The following is a 17108-nucleotide window of genomic DNA, read 5'->3' as shown; positions in this document are numbered from 1 at the left end:
GTGGGCTTCACCACAAAATCGAGAGTCAAGAAACTCTCTCTTTCCTATGTGAGCATACAACAATAGCCCTTCAGGAAACATGGGCAACTGATGGCCACCCCATCATCGGGTTTATTGAATTCTGGAACCCAGCCCTCAGGGATAGCCCCCACGGTCATGCAAAAGGAGGCCTATCAACTTATATATCCACAAATTTAAAGGGCTCAATTAAACGCCTTTCAATTAAAGAAGATTGGATTCTAGGAGTCAAAATCAATCGGTGGCGAAACCTTCGCTCTTTACTCTTTTTAAATGTATAAATCAATCCAAGCTCCCGCACCAAAAAAACTCACTTGGCTCGCTTAATTGAAATCATGAGCAACCTGGCCGCTGATTATCCAACTTCGGATTGTATCGTTACGGGGGACTTCAATACTAACTTATTCCAGGGATTAACTGCGGACACCGAGGAGCCATCCCTGTATTACATCATTGAGGCCATAACTCAAACCAGACCGCTGAATCAACCCCATAGCGATCTAGGAGAGCTCTGCGTGTCGAGGCTCAACAGTGCAGGTTACTTGGTAATGAATGGTAGGTCAGCAGGGGACACTCCACCAAACTGGTCTTGGTCTAATGGTAGCAAATACTCCTACTTGGATTACACTATCTGCAATGCTGACCTTTTACACTATCTAGACATTTTCAGTATTCTTCCATGCACCGAAAGCGACCACAGGCCCCAGGTTTTCTCTTTCAATATAAGGCCAGGGACTCATAAATTAGCACTCCCAATCCACCAGGGAATATACTCAGAAAATCTAAAGCGCCTGAAGTGGAGCGACGAAATTGGCCCGAAAATCCTACAAGTATGTAAGGACTTCACAAACGACGATGATAATCTAGACGCCTCACTGATCGCCACTTGGACGTCGCTCTGCTTCCACCTGACTAGACGCTTCCCAGCTAATACGCAGGGTCACAGTCGAACTAAGACCCGCAAGTTTGCACCATCTCTAAACACAAAATCACTCAAAAAGGCAAGGAACAACGCGCTACGGCAACTCGTTAAATCTCCGGGCAACTGTGAAATTTTGAACAGATATCACAGAGGCCAAAAGGATTTCAGGTCGGCAATCACCAAGGACAAGCTCATTTACGAAAACCACTTTTGGTGCAAGCTGGTGTGGGAGAGCAAGAGGAAAAATGCCAGGAAATTCTGGGCTTTAATTAATCATTCAAACCTGAGCTACTCAAGCTTCGGAAATGCAAACATTCAAGAAGCAGAATGGGCAACCTATCTTACAGCAGAATTGGGTGCTGGTTCTGGTATTAAAGCGCTAACCTCCATCGATGCAACACACCGGCCTGACGACCCACACCCGGTGACTGATGACAGGACAACCACAGCGATAACAAAGGCTAGACAAGATGGAGCACCTGGCCCTAATGGCCTGCCACAAAACTTGTTCAAATCAGACATAACCTTTTGGTCTGGATTGCTAACTAACCTTTTTAACTATGCCCTGAGAACTGCAACAATCCCAGACTCGTGGCGGGGTGCAATTATTCATCCGATTTACAAATCAGGTTCGCGTGCTGCCTCCCAGAACTACAGACTTATAGCCCTGTTGGATATCGAGGCGAAACACTATGCAGGGCTCCTTCTGGAGGACCTGAGGCAATGGGCAAATGACTTCAACAGGGTGCCAATGAACCAAACCGGGTTCACCGTTAATTCAGGGACCATGACCAACCTACTAGTGGCGTCATCTATTGTCGACAAAGCCCTTTTAACATCTAGGCTTGTGTTTTGCTGCTTTGTCGACTTCAAAGCTGCATTCTAAAGGGTCCCCAGGGAGGCCCTTTGGGAAAAGCTGACGAAGTGGGGAATTCCTAACAATTTATTGAATGCAATTATCCAACTGCACTCCCGCACTTGGGTTCGAGTAAAGCTGGGGTCCGGCACGCATCTCTCGCAAAAAATCTCTACAACAAGAGGGGTTAAGCAGGGATGCGTGCTGGCCCCTCTCCTATTCAACCTGTTCATCGCCGACTTATCCAGTGCCCTGGATGGCGTAAACAGCCCCTCGCCAAAGGTAGGAGGCATGGCATTAAGCAACCTTTTATATGCCGATGATCTAGCCTCACTAGGGTGGGGCTGCAAAGGCTTCTTGACACACTACTGCAATACACTATTAAAAATCAATTAGAAGTTAATCTGAAGAAGACCCAGGTTGTTGTATTTGGGAAAAAGCGATATGCCGGTGGTGGATGGTCTTTTAATAACAATACTCAAAATAAGAGAGTTTCCCAAGGACCAGAAAGGACTGGGTTAACAATATGTTATTAAGGAAAAGGTTCCTTTCTGTGTACTTATTTTAAAGGGTGACCATGAGGCCTATCCATATCAATTGGCTATTTTTTCATTTGCAATTGAGAAAGACAAAAAGTCAAATTTTAAGCTCACACACTAGGATGGTTTTACTGTTTACTCAAAATTTATTTTCATCAAAACTCATATTTTAAAATTTATTTTGAATACGCATTCAATTATACAATATGGTGCTCTGATACATTTATATACTCCCTAGCTAACAATTCCGTGTTACGGTTACTATCGCAGAGTCACCACTTTATAGTATGCACTCAATTTTCATAATACACAAATACAGTAGAGAGATAAAAACATATCTTTTTTACATTAAAAAGTCCAAAAAGTCGACGCGTTTCGGTGTGTTTATTAGGCTTGTTGCACCTTCATCAGGACAATACAGATTTAAAAACAGTGATACTTCTTCTTTCTAGAAAAAAATAGAATGCATATAATTAGTGCGGAGTTCCTAATTTGAGTTATCCTAGTGGTGGGCATTCAGATACTGGTTATTTTATTCTATTCTTACTTGTAATTAAAAGAATGGACGTCCTTCTGGTAATTGTGGACGATTTACTATTAGCTAGTCTTGTGGCTCGTTCTTTATCAATTCACGGCCGTAAGATATCTGGAAAAAACAACCGCATTTGGTTTGTTTAGCCACTATGTATTTATCAAGTGGCGGGATGTTATGCCGATGTAGAAGACTACACTTACTTATGTTATTCAAGTGTAGCACATAATCAATGGTGCATTATCTCTGGTGTCTTCCAGTGGCGTCTTTACATGCGCGCAGCAGATTATAATTTCGTGACGGTACCCTTGAGATGGAGATATAACAGTACCATATGTTAAGGATACTTCTCTGTATTTGTGAGATATTTGGCTTACTAGGTCCTATTTAATACATACCGGTCAGGTTGGTCCTGTTGTTGCGTCAGGTTGACCACTTCTTATTCTTTAGTCAAAGTCCTGACATCTATTTGAATGTTTTTCACTATTCACGTGGGCATCTAGGCGCTCTTCTCTTTACTTTCAGAGCTGTCTACAAAGCAGAAAAAGAAACGTCGGGACTATTTCCAACAAAGATTCTGCAAAGCATTTCATCACTATTAAATTAAGTAGGGCAGCGTGGTTTTTTATTTTTAAGCAAGGGTTTGTTAAGAGGGCCGTATGGGATAATGGTTGCCTCTTAAATATTGGGTATATGGAGTATGGGAGCCTTTGATACAAATCTCCATTTCCCGGCTAGGGACATGATGTTAAGCCTCGGCCCGTTTGAGATATTTTAGTAGCTAAGACTCTAACCCGATCGGTTGAAATTAGCAGAGCGCTCTCACCCGTTCGTGTCTGGCGTTTCCTCCTTGTCACTGGCGGCGGCTGCACCGGAACTAACAAACACTCAGAGGACGCGTAGTGCTATTTATACGGAGGTTAATTGCTTAATTGCATCCATTATCTATCTTCATTGCGCTTTTAAGTAGGTCGGGCGGAATAGACACGCCATTTTAGTAGTTTTTTGATCGTTTTTTGATGTCACTTGACGGACACCGGATATTACGTGTATGGCAGGAATGCTCGTCTTATCAGGTCTTCGACGCCATATTCGTAGTTTGTTGATATTTTATCTCAAACTACAGGGTTCCTGATCCCGATCCGAGAGTCATAGCGTTTACGTAATAGTCCTACCTATATTTATTTTTATATTGTTTGGCATGTGGTAATTACAGGTATCTACGCGTGTTTTGGTAATTTGCGCTGTTGAATTTGTAGAATTGTCACGTCCGATCACGGTGTGTAATTATTATTATAAGTTTAGTCCTACTCTCTCTTTAATCATTTAATCAATACTCGCATAACGGGTGATCCTCATCTTAATTCGAGGGTTATTCCCAGTCGTAAAATACAATTAGAGCGCCATCTTAGTGGTGTTTGTGGTGCCACTGGAAGACACCAGAGATAATGCACCATTGATTATGTGCTACACTTGAATAACATAAGTAAGTGTAGTCTTCTACATCGGCATAACATCCCGCCACTTGATAAATACATAGTGGCTAAACAAACCAAATGCGGTTGTTTTTTCCAGATATCTTACGGCCGTGAATTGATAAAGAACGAGCCACAAGACCAGCTAATAGTAAATCGTCCACAATTACCAGAAGGACGTCCATTCTTTTAATTACAAGTAAGAATAGAATAAAATAACCAGTATCTGAATGCCCACCACTAGGATAACTCAAATTATGAACTCCGCACTAATTATATGCATTCTACTTTTTTCTAGAAAGAAGAAGTATCACTGTTTTTAAATCTGTATTGTCCTGATGAAGGTGCAACAAGCCTAATAAACGCACCGAAACACGTCGACTTTTTGGACTTTTTAATGTAAAAAAGATATGTTTTTATCTCTCTACTGTATTTGTGTATTATGAAAATTGAGTGCATACTATAAAGTGGTGACTCTGCGATAGTAACCGTAACACGGAATTGTTAGCTAGGGAGTATATAAATGTATCAGAGCACCATATTGTATAATTGAATGCGTATTCAAAATAAATTTTAAAATATGAGTTTTTATGAAAATAAATTTTGAGTAAACAGTAAAACCATCCTAGTGTGTGAGCTTAAAATTTGACTTTTTGTCTTTCTCAATTGCAAATGAAAAAATAGCCAATTGATATGGATAGGCCTCATGGTCACCCTTTAAAATAAGTACACAGAAAGGAACCTTTTCCTTAATAACATACTTTTAATAACAATAGCCTCGCCATAGGCAATTCGTACAAATATCTGGGGGTCCACTTGGACTACAGAGGCAACCTCATAAAGCAGCGCAAAGAGATTGCCATTAAAGCAACAACGCTCGCGGTGTCATTAACTAAGCTTGCAAAAAATCTCTCAGGCCCCACCCTGTCCCCTCTCTTGGAAGTCCTGAAAGCGAAAGTTGGTCCCACTCTGTCGCATGGCATAGAGATTTTTAATGGGAAATTAAACACTGCTTTGAATCGACATACGATAAAGATTTATAAAAAGGTTTTCCAGTTGCCACACTCTGCATCCCCCCCACAGATCAGACTAGAGTTGGGGTTACTGAACTACGATGTTTCCTGTATAGGGGTATTTCTTAATCTTTGTCATAAATTACGACAATCAAACTCAGGTACATTAGAGTCCCTAGTTTGGCAAGAAATAATGGAGAAAAACCCAGGAGGAACTTTTGGCCGACTTTTTAAGAATTACATCGAACAAATTTCAGCAGATGGCCTTTGGGCCCTTAATCCTAGTCAGTCTGCATTTAAACTTGCAATTAAAAAAAACATAAGATCGCTATCACTCATCACAGACAAAGCACTGTTCTCAAAACGAAGCCACGCATGGGCAGTCATTCATTCTTATAATCAGCTAGCCCCCTCCACTTACTTTTCTAGTCCCTTTTCATTGTACTTAAAACGCTGCTTTATAAGCATTAGAATGGGTGATTGGCGATTTTTGCAAAACCTTCCCACCTGGCGCCGCGCGGAAGAGGATACAACCTGCAGAGGGTGCGGCAAAGCTGCAGAAACGCTACTCCATGTGGTCTGCATCTGCCCCGCCTTCGACCCCCAACGCAGGCTTAAGCTGAGCGGGGAATGGAATCGGCTGGGGGTCCGGACCTGTAGGCAAGCTATTATTGCTGCATTGAGCCCGGATAACACTGACCTAAATATAAGACTGACAAACCTGATTCAGAATGCTTATCGTAATTTTAAACAAAAAAGTCTTGCTACCGCTTTATCCCCATCCGTTTTAATCTAATCAATGCCTTTTAAACAAAAACAAAACAAAAAAAAAACAAAAAAACCTCAACCTATCAGGCAGCCAGCGCTGAGAACAGTTTAAATAATAGGTTGAGAGAACGGGTCATTTTAAGTATGCATTTACTGTTTGGGAAGCGGTCTTAATAATTGATTGTTTGCATTGTTTTACTATGTATGAATAATACCAATCTGTAATTCTCTTTTAAAGATATTTGTTTTATATCTAAATAAAGACCTTTTATTATTATTAGCGTTGTGACTTGCAGATGATGGAGCACATTCTCTGGAGATTCTGCTTTGATCACCTATTCGTCCAGATAAGAGAATACTGGTATCCCTGACCTTCTGAGATGTGCTGCCACCACAGCCATCACCTTGGTGAAGACTTGAGGTGCAGTAGTAAGACCAAATGGAAGGACCGCAAACTGATAATGTTGCGAACCCACCGTGAAACGGAGATACTTCCTGTGCGACTTCAGGATGGGGATGTAGAAATATGCATCCTGCAAGTCGATCGACACCATCCAGCCTTCTTCCAGCAGCGCTTGAAGAACCTGCGCAAGGGTGAGCATCTTGAACTTCTCCTGCTTCTGAAAGAGGTTCAAGATCCTGAGGTCCAGGATTGGACAAAGTCTGCCATCCTTCTTGGGGATCAGGAAATACCGGGAGTAGCATCCCTGACGAGCTCTTTGCCTGCCCCTGTACGATTTGTACAGCAGATTTTGCTGTTGCTGCTGCTGTTGCGGCTGCTTGTAGGCTCGAAAGGAGGACCTTCCAAATCCCCTATACCTTTTATTACCCACAGTTCCTCTGGACTGTAGACCCAAAGACCTGGCTGTTCCCTGCTATCTTTGAATTTCTCCAACGCAGCAACAGCCTTTTTACCAAAAAGGCCCGATCCATCAAAAGGCAGATCCATTAAGGCAGCCTGAACATCAGTAGAGAATTTGGACGACTTCAGCCAAGCTGCTCTTCTGGTGGCACTAGAAGACCCCATGACTCTCGCCACAGAGTCAGCTGTGTCCAACCCACTCTGGATGACTTGCCGAGCAGCTGCTTGAGTATCAACAAGCACCTCATTAAAATTCTGCCTGTCCTCCTCTGGAATTTTAGGAGCCAACGGTTACACACAATCCATCAGAGCATGGATGTAACGCCCCAAGAGGCATGTGGCGTTCGTTGACTTGAGAGCCATGCTCGCTGAAGAAAAAACTTTCTTTGATGCTTGGTCTTGTTTTTTAGACTCTTTGTCTCCAGGCACCTGAGGGAAAGCACCTGCAGATATTTTAGAGCAGGCTGCCTGTACCACCAAGCTCTCTGGTAAAGGATGAGAAGATAAAAAGTCTGGGTCTCCAGGAGCAACTCTATATCTTCTTGCGACAGCCTTCGAAACTGCTGGAGCTGTAAGAGGCCTACACCACACCTCCAAGATTGGATCTGTCAAAGCGTCATTAAAAGGAAGCATAGGCTCTACCACTGAAGATGGAGAGTGGAGGACTTCTGTTAATATATTTGACTTGTACTCCTCAGTAGGCAGACTTAAAAACAACAGTTCTGCTGCCTTCTTGATAACCACATGATATGGTGCCACATCTTTTGAAGGGGTATCTGGGACAGAGAATAACTCCCAATCTGGAGACAGTTCCAATCCACTAGCCTCCCTTAGGTCATCAAAGAAATCTTCCGATTCCTGGAGCTCACCTTCTTCCATCTTCACTTCTCTGTACCTCTTTTCCTCTAGAAGTCGCTGAGCCTCACATCTCGACCTCTCCTTCGGGAACGGCGTCGGCGGATCTGTAATCAACTTCGATGGAGCCGGAGCCGGCGTCGAGCTCGGAGCCGCAGGAACAGGTCGCTGTACTCGAGGTCGAACTGGAACCGGCGCCTGTGACGAAGGAATCAGCGTCGAAGACCTCGGTGGTGCCAAGAGATGCCAAGGCGGTGTCGGAGCCGGCATAAATGGCATGAACGGAGCATGCGTCTGGGGGACTCCCAGATTAAAGGCCATCAGACCCATGTGACCAACCGGTGCTCCAGAGGGGTACATGGCTCTTGTGAAGACACCATACATAGCATTTAAATACTGTGTAGGGTCTTGTCCCGGGCCTGGAAATGGAGGGTATGGACCCACAGGCTGCTCTAGAGGAGGTACCAGATTCATGTCGACTTGTTTCTCGGGTTGGTGAACCGGAGTCGTCGAACCCTCAGGCAAGGGAGCCTCTACCTCCTCTCGAGTTGGAGTTCGAGACAGCGCCGAAGAGGGATTTGACACCGGAGCCGGTGAATGCGCCCGCGACACCATGGGCGAAGCCTCACCTTCCGGATCCAGAACATCTGGAGAAGGAGATACATCATCCTTACAGTGTCTTCTACTTGGCGACTTCGGCCTCGAATCTGAATCCTTCCCAGAATGGTGTCGAGATCCATGCTTCCTCTTCTTATGCTTCTTTTTTGTTGACCTGGAAGCATGCCCCGATGACGACCTCGAAGGCGACTTCAAACGGGATCTTGACCTTGCCCGCCTCGATCGCGACTTCGAGCTCTTCTTGTCCTTTTTACCTTTCATCTTGGCAACCTGGAGCTTCGCTTCTATTTTACGAAGGGCCTTGGGGTTCATCTTCTTGCAGCATGGACACCCTTGGACATCATGGTCTGACGACAGGCACCATACACAATCTTCATGCGGGTCCGTGATTGACATCATTGTCCTGCATTCTCCGCACGGCTTGAATCCGATCTTCTTCAAGGACATCTCGACAGGAGACAAAGTAACAATAAAACACTGAAAGCAACAAACAGTAACAGAGTTACTCAATAGCTACAGAGGATCCCTCGAAAACCGTTAGTGTCAACGATGCGGAAAAAAGGGAACTGATGTCATCACGCCGACCGAGTCCTATTATAGAGTCAGTGACATCAGCGGAGCTGCGCGCACGAAGCCGTGCGTTCTGTGACGTCGTCCACGTCGGCGTGAAGAGCTACAAAAGAATTTCCGAATGTTGCTGATGCAGGGGGATATTCACAAGGTGAGGAATCCACTGGCAGATGTATCCATCAGAATAATGAGATAAGGAAGGGGTTTTAATTATTGATGATTTGGGGAATGGTGAGAATGTAGTTTTAGACAATTCCTAAATTAAAGAAGAAACGAATGTGTGACATAACTATTGGTGGAGTATTGTTTGCAAATTGTTCCTGATTCAGGGTCCCCTTACACTATAATACAACAATGTTGTGTCAGAGGATACATTTGAGAAGGTGATAGCGAAAAGTTGGAAACCTGTGTATATTCATACAGTGATGTTTACAGGTGAAGAAATTCCCAAGGTAGGGTTTGTGGAGGAAGAGTTCAGATTCAAAGACAGGCATGCTCGTGGGAAGTTATATGTGGCTGAAAAGGGACCATCAGTGTTGGGATGGGTCAATCAGGAAGCTGTTGGGATTATCCTTGATCCTAATAGGAAGGACTAAGTAATACTACTTAGGGAGTGTGAGGAAAGTATGGTGAAGGAAGTCATAGAACAATGTCCCAGTGTTTTTCAGGCAAGATAGGGAAGATGTGTGGGTTCATGCACAAAATAGTGCTGAAGCAGGGTGCTGTACCTGTATGCCATAAAGCTAGGAAAATCCTGATCAGTGTGCATGAAGGGGTGACGGCTGAGTTGGATGCAATGGAGAGCAACGGTATAATTGACCTGGTTAAGAGTGCTGAATGGTTGTCTCCCTTGGTCATCGCACACAAATCGGATGGCCGTTTGCGTATATGCATTGAGCTCTGGAATCTGAACAAAAACATTGTGGCTGATAAATTCCCCTTACCCAGGATTGATGCACTCCCTGCGCAATCCAATGGTGCAAAATGGTTTACCACCAATGATTTAACCTCGGCCTATCACCAGGTTCAATTGAATGCTTCAAGTGGGAACTTGACAGCGTCAATTATTCCATTTGGATGTTACAGATTTGTACGAATGCCCTTTGGTCTTGCTTCAGCTGCCGCCGTGTTCCAACGTCTGATGCACAGGATGTGAAGGGTGTAATTTATTTCCAAGATGATATCCTGGTGGTGGGCTGAGACAAATCTGAACATGACGACAGGTTAAGAGCAGTTTTAAGCAGGTTGGAAGAGAAGGGGTTGACAGCTGAATTGAAAAAATTCAAGTTTTCAATTAAATTTGCAGTCTATTTGAGTCATGAAGTAGGAGGTGATGGCATTTCTCCCAGAAAATGTGTGATTGAAGCCATCAGTAATGCGTCTTCCCCCAAGTCCAAAGATAAAATTAGATCTTTCTTAGGGTTAGCAGACTTTCAGTCTACATTTGTACAAAGGTTTGCGATAAAAGCACATGGACTGAGGCAATTGTTGAAATCCAAACAGGAGTTTATTTGGAATGATAAGCTGCAGAAGGATTTTGAGGAAATAAAACATGATTTAACAACAGCTCTTCCCATAGAAGGTTTTTAAACCACAACACATAGTATTATAACAACTGATGCTAGTGGAAAGGGTTTAGGAGCAGTTCTGACATAAGTAACTAATTTAGATGAGGAAGCCACAGTAATATTTGCTTCTCGGTCTTTGACCTCAGCAGAAGAAACATTTTCTGTGACAGAGAAGGAAATGTTGGCCACGGTTTGGGCTATGGAGAAATTCAGACAATATGTGTGGAGGTCCCAATTCACTTTGCGAACTGATCACAAAACTTTAGTCAAGGTACTAACATCTGAGGGGATAGTTAAAACTACTCACAGAATAGCGAAGATGACCTTAAAATTACTTGATTTCATGTATGAGGTAGAGTTTCTACCAGGAAAAAGAAATTAAGTAGCTGAATATCTAAGTAGTTTCCCTTACCGTGTAGCAATGTAATTGAGGAAGATTGAGATGATTTTGGTTTAGCTCTCATTAGAGAAGAAGTGACTCAATTCTCAAGGAAGAATGGGATTTGGAATAAAGTGGGGAGAACATGTTGAGCAAGGCGTCAAATTTTATTGTTGGAGGTTGGCCTGGGAAAAATGCTCTAGAGGAAGAGCTAAGAGCGTTGTGGGAGATAAAAGACGAGTTGTCCATTGACAACTCTAATTATGTTTTCAGAGGTGACAGATTAGTGGTTCCAAGGACGTTAAGAGAAAAGGTACTAGAGATAAATCATGAAGGACATTTATGCCGTGTCAATTTAAAGAAAAGGGAGTTATTAAGCATACATTTGTTGGGTCCTATTTTGAATGACAAAGGGGAATATACTCATTTTATAGCTGCGATAGACAGTTACTCAAAATGACCTGAAATAGAAGTAACTGATACTTGTGATAGCAAGTGTGTGTTTAATTTTTTGGAAAATGTATTCTTGCGGAAGGAATTCCTAAATCCATCCTTAATGATAATGGTTCTCAATTCATTTCTGAAAAATTTGAGAGATTCCTAAGTAGGAATGGTATTTGTGGGAAAAGGATACCCATTTATCATTTAGCTGGTAGCGGAATTGTGGAACGCTTTAACAGAGTTATTATGGGAAGCATTCAAGCATCCATAAGTGCGGATTAGACAAAGGATTGGATAAAGGAATTCCAAAGCACTATTTGAGCTTATAGAATTACTCCCACAGGTACTGGTTATAGCCCATTTAGGATTTTGAGAGGTAAGGACAACATTACGTGAAAGAAAATGAGAGTATGTGGAAAATGGTCACCTGCTGTGGTGAGATGCAATTTGAGGAGAATGCTTGAAACTTACAAATCTTATTTTGAAAAGAAACATGGTATGAAGATGTATATTTGAAGACAGGAGATTGGGTGAGAGTAAAATTAGGGCATGAGAAAGGGAGAAAGTACATTTTATGTACCATTACAGGTAATCGAAGCATACTCCAAATCTGCGAAACTGAGTGATAATAAGGTACGGTATCACAGCAGAATGGCAAGGTGTAATAAAATTCTGGATTGGGAAAAAGGGAAAAAAGTTGATGTCTCAAGTTCCATGAAGTGGATGTGGGAGGAGGTGACAGATACTAATCTAAGCAATGCTTCGATACCTGTTTCTGCTGCAAGAGAGTGTGTAACCAGTGAATGCCAACTTGTTTCTGCACCAAAGGAGAGTGTAATCAGTGAATGTCTGTCACATTCCCATGACCAGTCTGGGCGTTTGTTACACTCTCTGGTCAATCTAGAGATGTGACAATTACATGTAAGGGCAAACAAATAGTCCTACCTAAAAAGTTTAGAGGTTTTGCCATGTGATTAATTTGTGAGAAGGAGGATGGGGGTATTGAGTTAAGCTATGTACTTTATTCTAAGTAATTTAATTTGCTTTTGTATATTCCTCAGGGGTTCCTATTGGCATACCTTGTGTTTTTTTTTAGTTTGTATTTGTTCACTTTTAGTTGATGTTAAAGATGTGTAGTTGTGAACAAGATGAGTTATGTAATTCTCATTTGTTGCTGCACTTAGAATTTGGATACTAGGATATTTGTGGTTTTGCAACAAATATTAGATTTCTCCTGGTAACAGGACGCCACAGGGGTGTTCGAGAATGGTGTAGATGGTAGTTGGAGGCAGTGGCCGAGAGAGAGACATTGTACCTGCTTGCTCCAATAAAGTACTCTACTTACACTGAACTGCTGTGTCCAAGGTCATTCTTACAAAGACCAATCAAACCTGTAGCCATGAACGATAAAGACTCAAAATAAAACAGCCATGAGGCAACTGTGAATGGTTCAATTTATGCACCTATAGGAAACCAGGACCAAAACAAGCCCCATAGATGGTTTAAAGGAGCAAAGACAAAACGCTGTTACCCATTCAGGTGAAAGGTTTTTGTTAAATATGGTGTACTTTTTTCCCTGGTGCTCTGGTCTTTGCTGCTCAGCCAGTATTCATGTGCCATAAGGAATGTTGGAGTTCATGGAGATGCAATGGAATGCTTGGGTGCCTGTGAGGTTGAGAGTGTCAGTTGGAGTATGGGCTAAGCAGCAGGGAGGCTGCTCCTGGTGGGGCTATCATAAGATCTAAGCTAAGAACCTATATATATTCTTAGTTGCAACTAAGACCAATAAACCATCATCTATAACCTACACCTCGGCTACTGTACTTTTTCATCACAACATTTTGGTGACAAGGATGGGATACGTACATGTGCAATATTTTCATATGCGTGTTCCTTTATGTAAATGTGATGTTTCCATCTTGTATTCACAATATTTTTATGTGTTCTGTAAAATGAGAAGATGTGTTATATCTGGTATATTGTATTATACATTTTGCCTGGTGCTCGGATCCTTGCTACTCAGCCAGTACGAATGTGCTGTGCGGAATGTTGGAGTGCATGGTGATGCAATGGAATGCTCGGGTGCCTGTGAGGATGAGAGTGTCAGTTGTAGTATGGGATGAGCAGCAGGGAGGCAGCTCCTGGTCTGGCTATCATAAGATCTAAGCTAAGAACCTACATATATTCTCACCTGCAACTAAGACCAATAAACCATCATCTATAACCTATACCTCGGCTACTGGACTTTTTCATCATAACAGTTTTCCAACAAGCTTGCCAGCCAAACAACACCAATTATTCAGCGGCACTTAAGCAAAACCTTGAAAAATTACTTCACCTCAGCATCTGAAAAGACAGGACCCTTTACCACCTCACACAGTTTGGCATATGGGTAGAATCAATACTAAGACAGTCACCCAGGATCATAGTTGTAGGAAGGGGGAGTCTCTGGTTGGCGCAGTGCAACACTGGCGACAATCAGGGCCTCTCTCTTCCTCGTCAGGGCTGAGGGTTACCTTCAAGACAACCTCTGCTTACCCTCTAGGTAGTGTGGCTTAAGCAGTCTTAGGCTAATCTCTGGGGCACATAGGGTTAAACATTTGCAATATTACACCATCACCACCAACCCACCACACAATGACACCAAACTGTATTTGTAAAAATATATGTTCTTTATATAGATTTCAAGCAGGCTTGTAAATACAGTCTTCAGACTTTCAATAGCGGTTCCAGTTTACTTAGTTTCACGTTGCCACAGTTCTTTCTTAGTAATAAGCAATCTTTTGGGCCTTCTGCCCAGGTTTCAGCAAGGTTCAGTGTCTTGTAGCGCCGCAATGCGCGTTCCGCTGTCTCCGCTCGCTTCCGAGAGGAGAATGGGCCCGGCCGGCCAAAGCTCACGCTTCCCGCGTGGGCCTCGCGGACCAGGAGCAGTGCGAGCCTCGGTTTCAGAGGCGGCTCGCGCTGTGAAGCAGGCAGCGCGGTGCGAGCTCAGGTCGTAGGACGCTCGCACCGCAAGGGCAAAGAACACAGTACCTTGAATCTCTCGCAGATCTTGGAGCGGACGGCTGTCCGGGGAGCTGTCCCACGTCGCGTTGTCTTCCTGGAGGGTGCGGCGGCCTGCGAGTCTCAGCGCAGGTCACAGGGCACCCGGGATGACGGTGCAGATGCGGGGCCGGGTTCTCCGGGGTCAGGTTCGCTCACACTGAAGGGGAAAGCTGCAGGCAGGCGGGGCTGAGGGGAGTGCGCTCCACGGAGCGCGGGGCACAATTCAGGCACGGCTCAGCAGCGAGTCACTTCCAGCTGCGGGGGCCAAGGGGGTCTCAGCGCCCAAGTCACGAGGGGCACAATCTTGGCAGTGCCGGTCTTTGCGGAGCAGCCTGTACCTCGGGGGTCACACAGGCGGCGATGCTCAGACCGGGCAGGTCCTCCCTTTCCGTTGCAAGGGCGGCTCAGCGCGGACAGTCACGGCGCTCGAACCAGCGCGGGGCTGATCCTTACTTTGCGGCTGGCACACGAACAGGCCACAGTCACGGTGGTCGGGGAAGGGGCACAGCTGCACAAATTGTCAGAGAGCGTGGCGGCAAGCACAGCGCTCTCAACTCTCCTTTCCTTGGCGCTGTAAAGACACACAGCACACGCCAGCAGCAGCTTTTCTTCAGAGGGGTAGCGCCCACTGTTCCTGGGGCGCTGGTCAGGGGGCAAGTTCACAGGCAAGCCCTTGGAGATCTTTCAGCAGAGTTTGGCACAAAGTTTCAATAAAGCAAAAGTCTCTTGTAGTCTTTTCTTTCCTCTCCTTTGGCAGCAAGGCACCAGACACAGGCCAGAGTCAGTACTCCTCCTTGTAGTCCTTCCAGGTCCTTCTCTTCGGGCAGAGCTTCTTCTGTAGCACAAACAGGATCTAATTTACAAGGAGCAGGGCTCCTTCTTTTATACCGAGTTTCTTTTGTTCTAGCAAGCCAGGGGGGCCTCTGCATAACTGCTCCAGTCTCTGAGCACTTGTTGTGGGTACTTCTGGCTTCTGCATTCAGTGTGAGGGCAGGCACATCAGCCGCTCCCCAGGGGGGCGGAGCCGGCATTGTGAAGACAGGGGCAGCTTGAGCACTTTGTTGACAAGCTTCGGTCCTTCCTGGGCCAGGTGCAGGCTGAGTCATCAGTCGCTCCCCAGGAGGGCGGAGCCAGCATTGTGGAGGCAGAGCACAGCCTGATGCATCATTCAGGGGAAACTCCCACCACCCACTAAGGTGTCATCTGGCTATTCACTACCTGTCAACTCCCAGCCCTGTCACTCACACACACCAGACAGTCAGATCCACATCCAAGCAGAGGCGGGCTGAAATGGTTAGGCCAGCAAATGCTAACTTTCTAAAAGTAGCATTTGCAAACACAGGATATTAAAATAAACTTTACTAAAAGAAGTATTTTATTATTCTGAGTTCAGGCATACTAAACATTAATTTCTACCATGTCCCCTGAGCCTGCTGGGATTATAGAGTGTAATAATTCCAGCAGCCCATCTGGCCTAGAAGGGAACTGGTAGCCTTACAATAGTGAAAAACGAATTTGGCAGTAATTCACTATTAGAACATGCCACACACATCAGGGCATGTTCTACCTTACACTACAATGCACCCTGCCCTCAGGCCTACCATAGGGGTGACTAATATGAAGTTAAGGGAAGGTTCAGGGGCTGGCAAGTGTGTGCACTTGCCCAGCTAGCATGACAGTACCAGACTGCACGCAGGTTCTGCAATGGCAGACACCAGACACATTTTAAGGCTGCTTCTGTGGGTGGCGCAACCAGCGCTGCAGGCCCACTAGCAGTGTTGGCATTCACAAGCCCTGGCACTCCTGGTGCACTTTACTAGGGACTAACAGTAAATCCAATGAACCAATCATGGACATCAATCACATGTACACTTTACAACAGGGAGAGCATATGCACTTTGGCACTGGTCAGCAGTGGCAAAGTGCCCAGAGTCATTAAACCAACAAAAACAGGTCAGAGAGAGTATTGGAGGAAGGCAAAAAGTTTAGGGATGACCCTGCCAAGAGGCCCAGGTCCAACACAACCCCCTTCCAGCCAAAACGCAGGGTAGACCAATCACCACTGTGATGGGCTTCCCTGCTTAGGGCGATAGAACATGGACCTGGCCCGCAACAGCAGGGGCACACTCCAGTTCTATGCCAATCTGAACCTATTTCAAATCCTCTGTCCATACTCTCAGGGTCCACCCAGCTAATCCATGGGGCACCCTTCTCTTCCTCTGTGGACACCACCTGTGCAGCCTCTAACCTTAACTTGCTCACAGGTGTGTCCCAACAGACAGACATCAAGTCACAGCGGCCACTGACAGTAGTCAGAGATGAGACCCAGGCCTCATGCCTCTCAGGGCTCTCAAACCTCTGTGGCATTAGAGAGTGGGGGGCAGTAGCCCCAGGTGCTTGGCACCCTTTGTCCACTCTCCCTCCTGTCAGGTCAGGTATGTCATCCTGGCACTGACCCACCAGCCCCAGGTCTGTACCAGGCGGCTGTACCAAAGACTGGGGTGGCCTTTCCCACACCCGGTCCTCCTCCTTGGGGCTCTGTACCCTCCCACCTGGAGTGGTACCCCCTTCCAGAATTGTCAGGGCACCTGTGGCAGGTGACCTGCACAATTCGCCCACCAGTTCAGGGGTGCTATCCTGCAACTGG

Source organism: Lissotriton helveticus, chromosome 1_1, assembly GCF_964261635.1.
Source record: "Lissotriton helveticus chromosome 1_1, aLisHel1.1, whole genome shotgun sequence".
NCBI lineage: Eukaryota > Metazoa > Chordata > Amphibia > Caudata > Salamandridae > Lissotriton > Lissotriton helveticus.
This window is presented reverse-complemented; position numbering follows the sequence as displayed.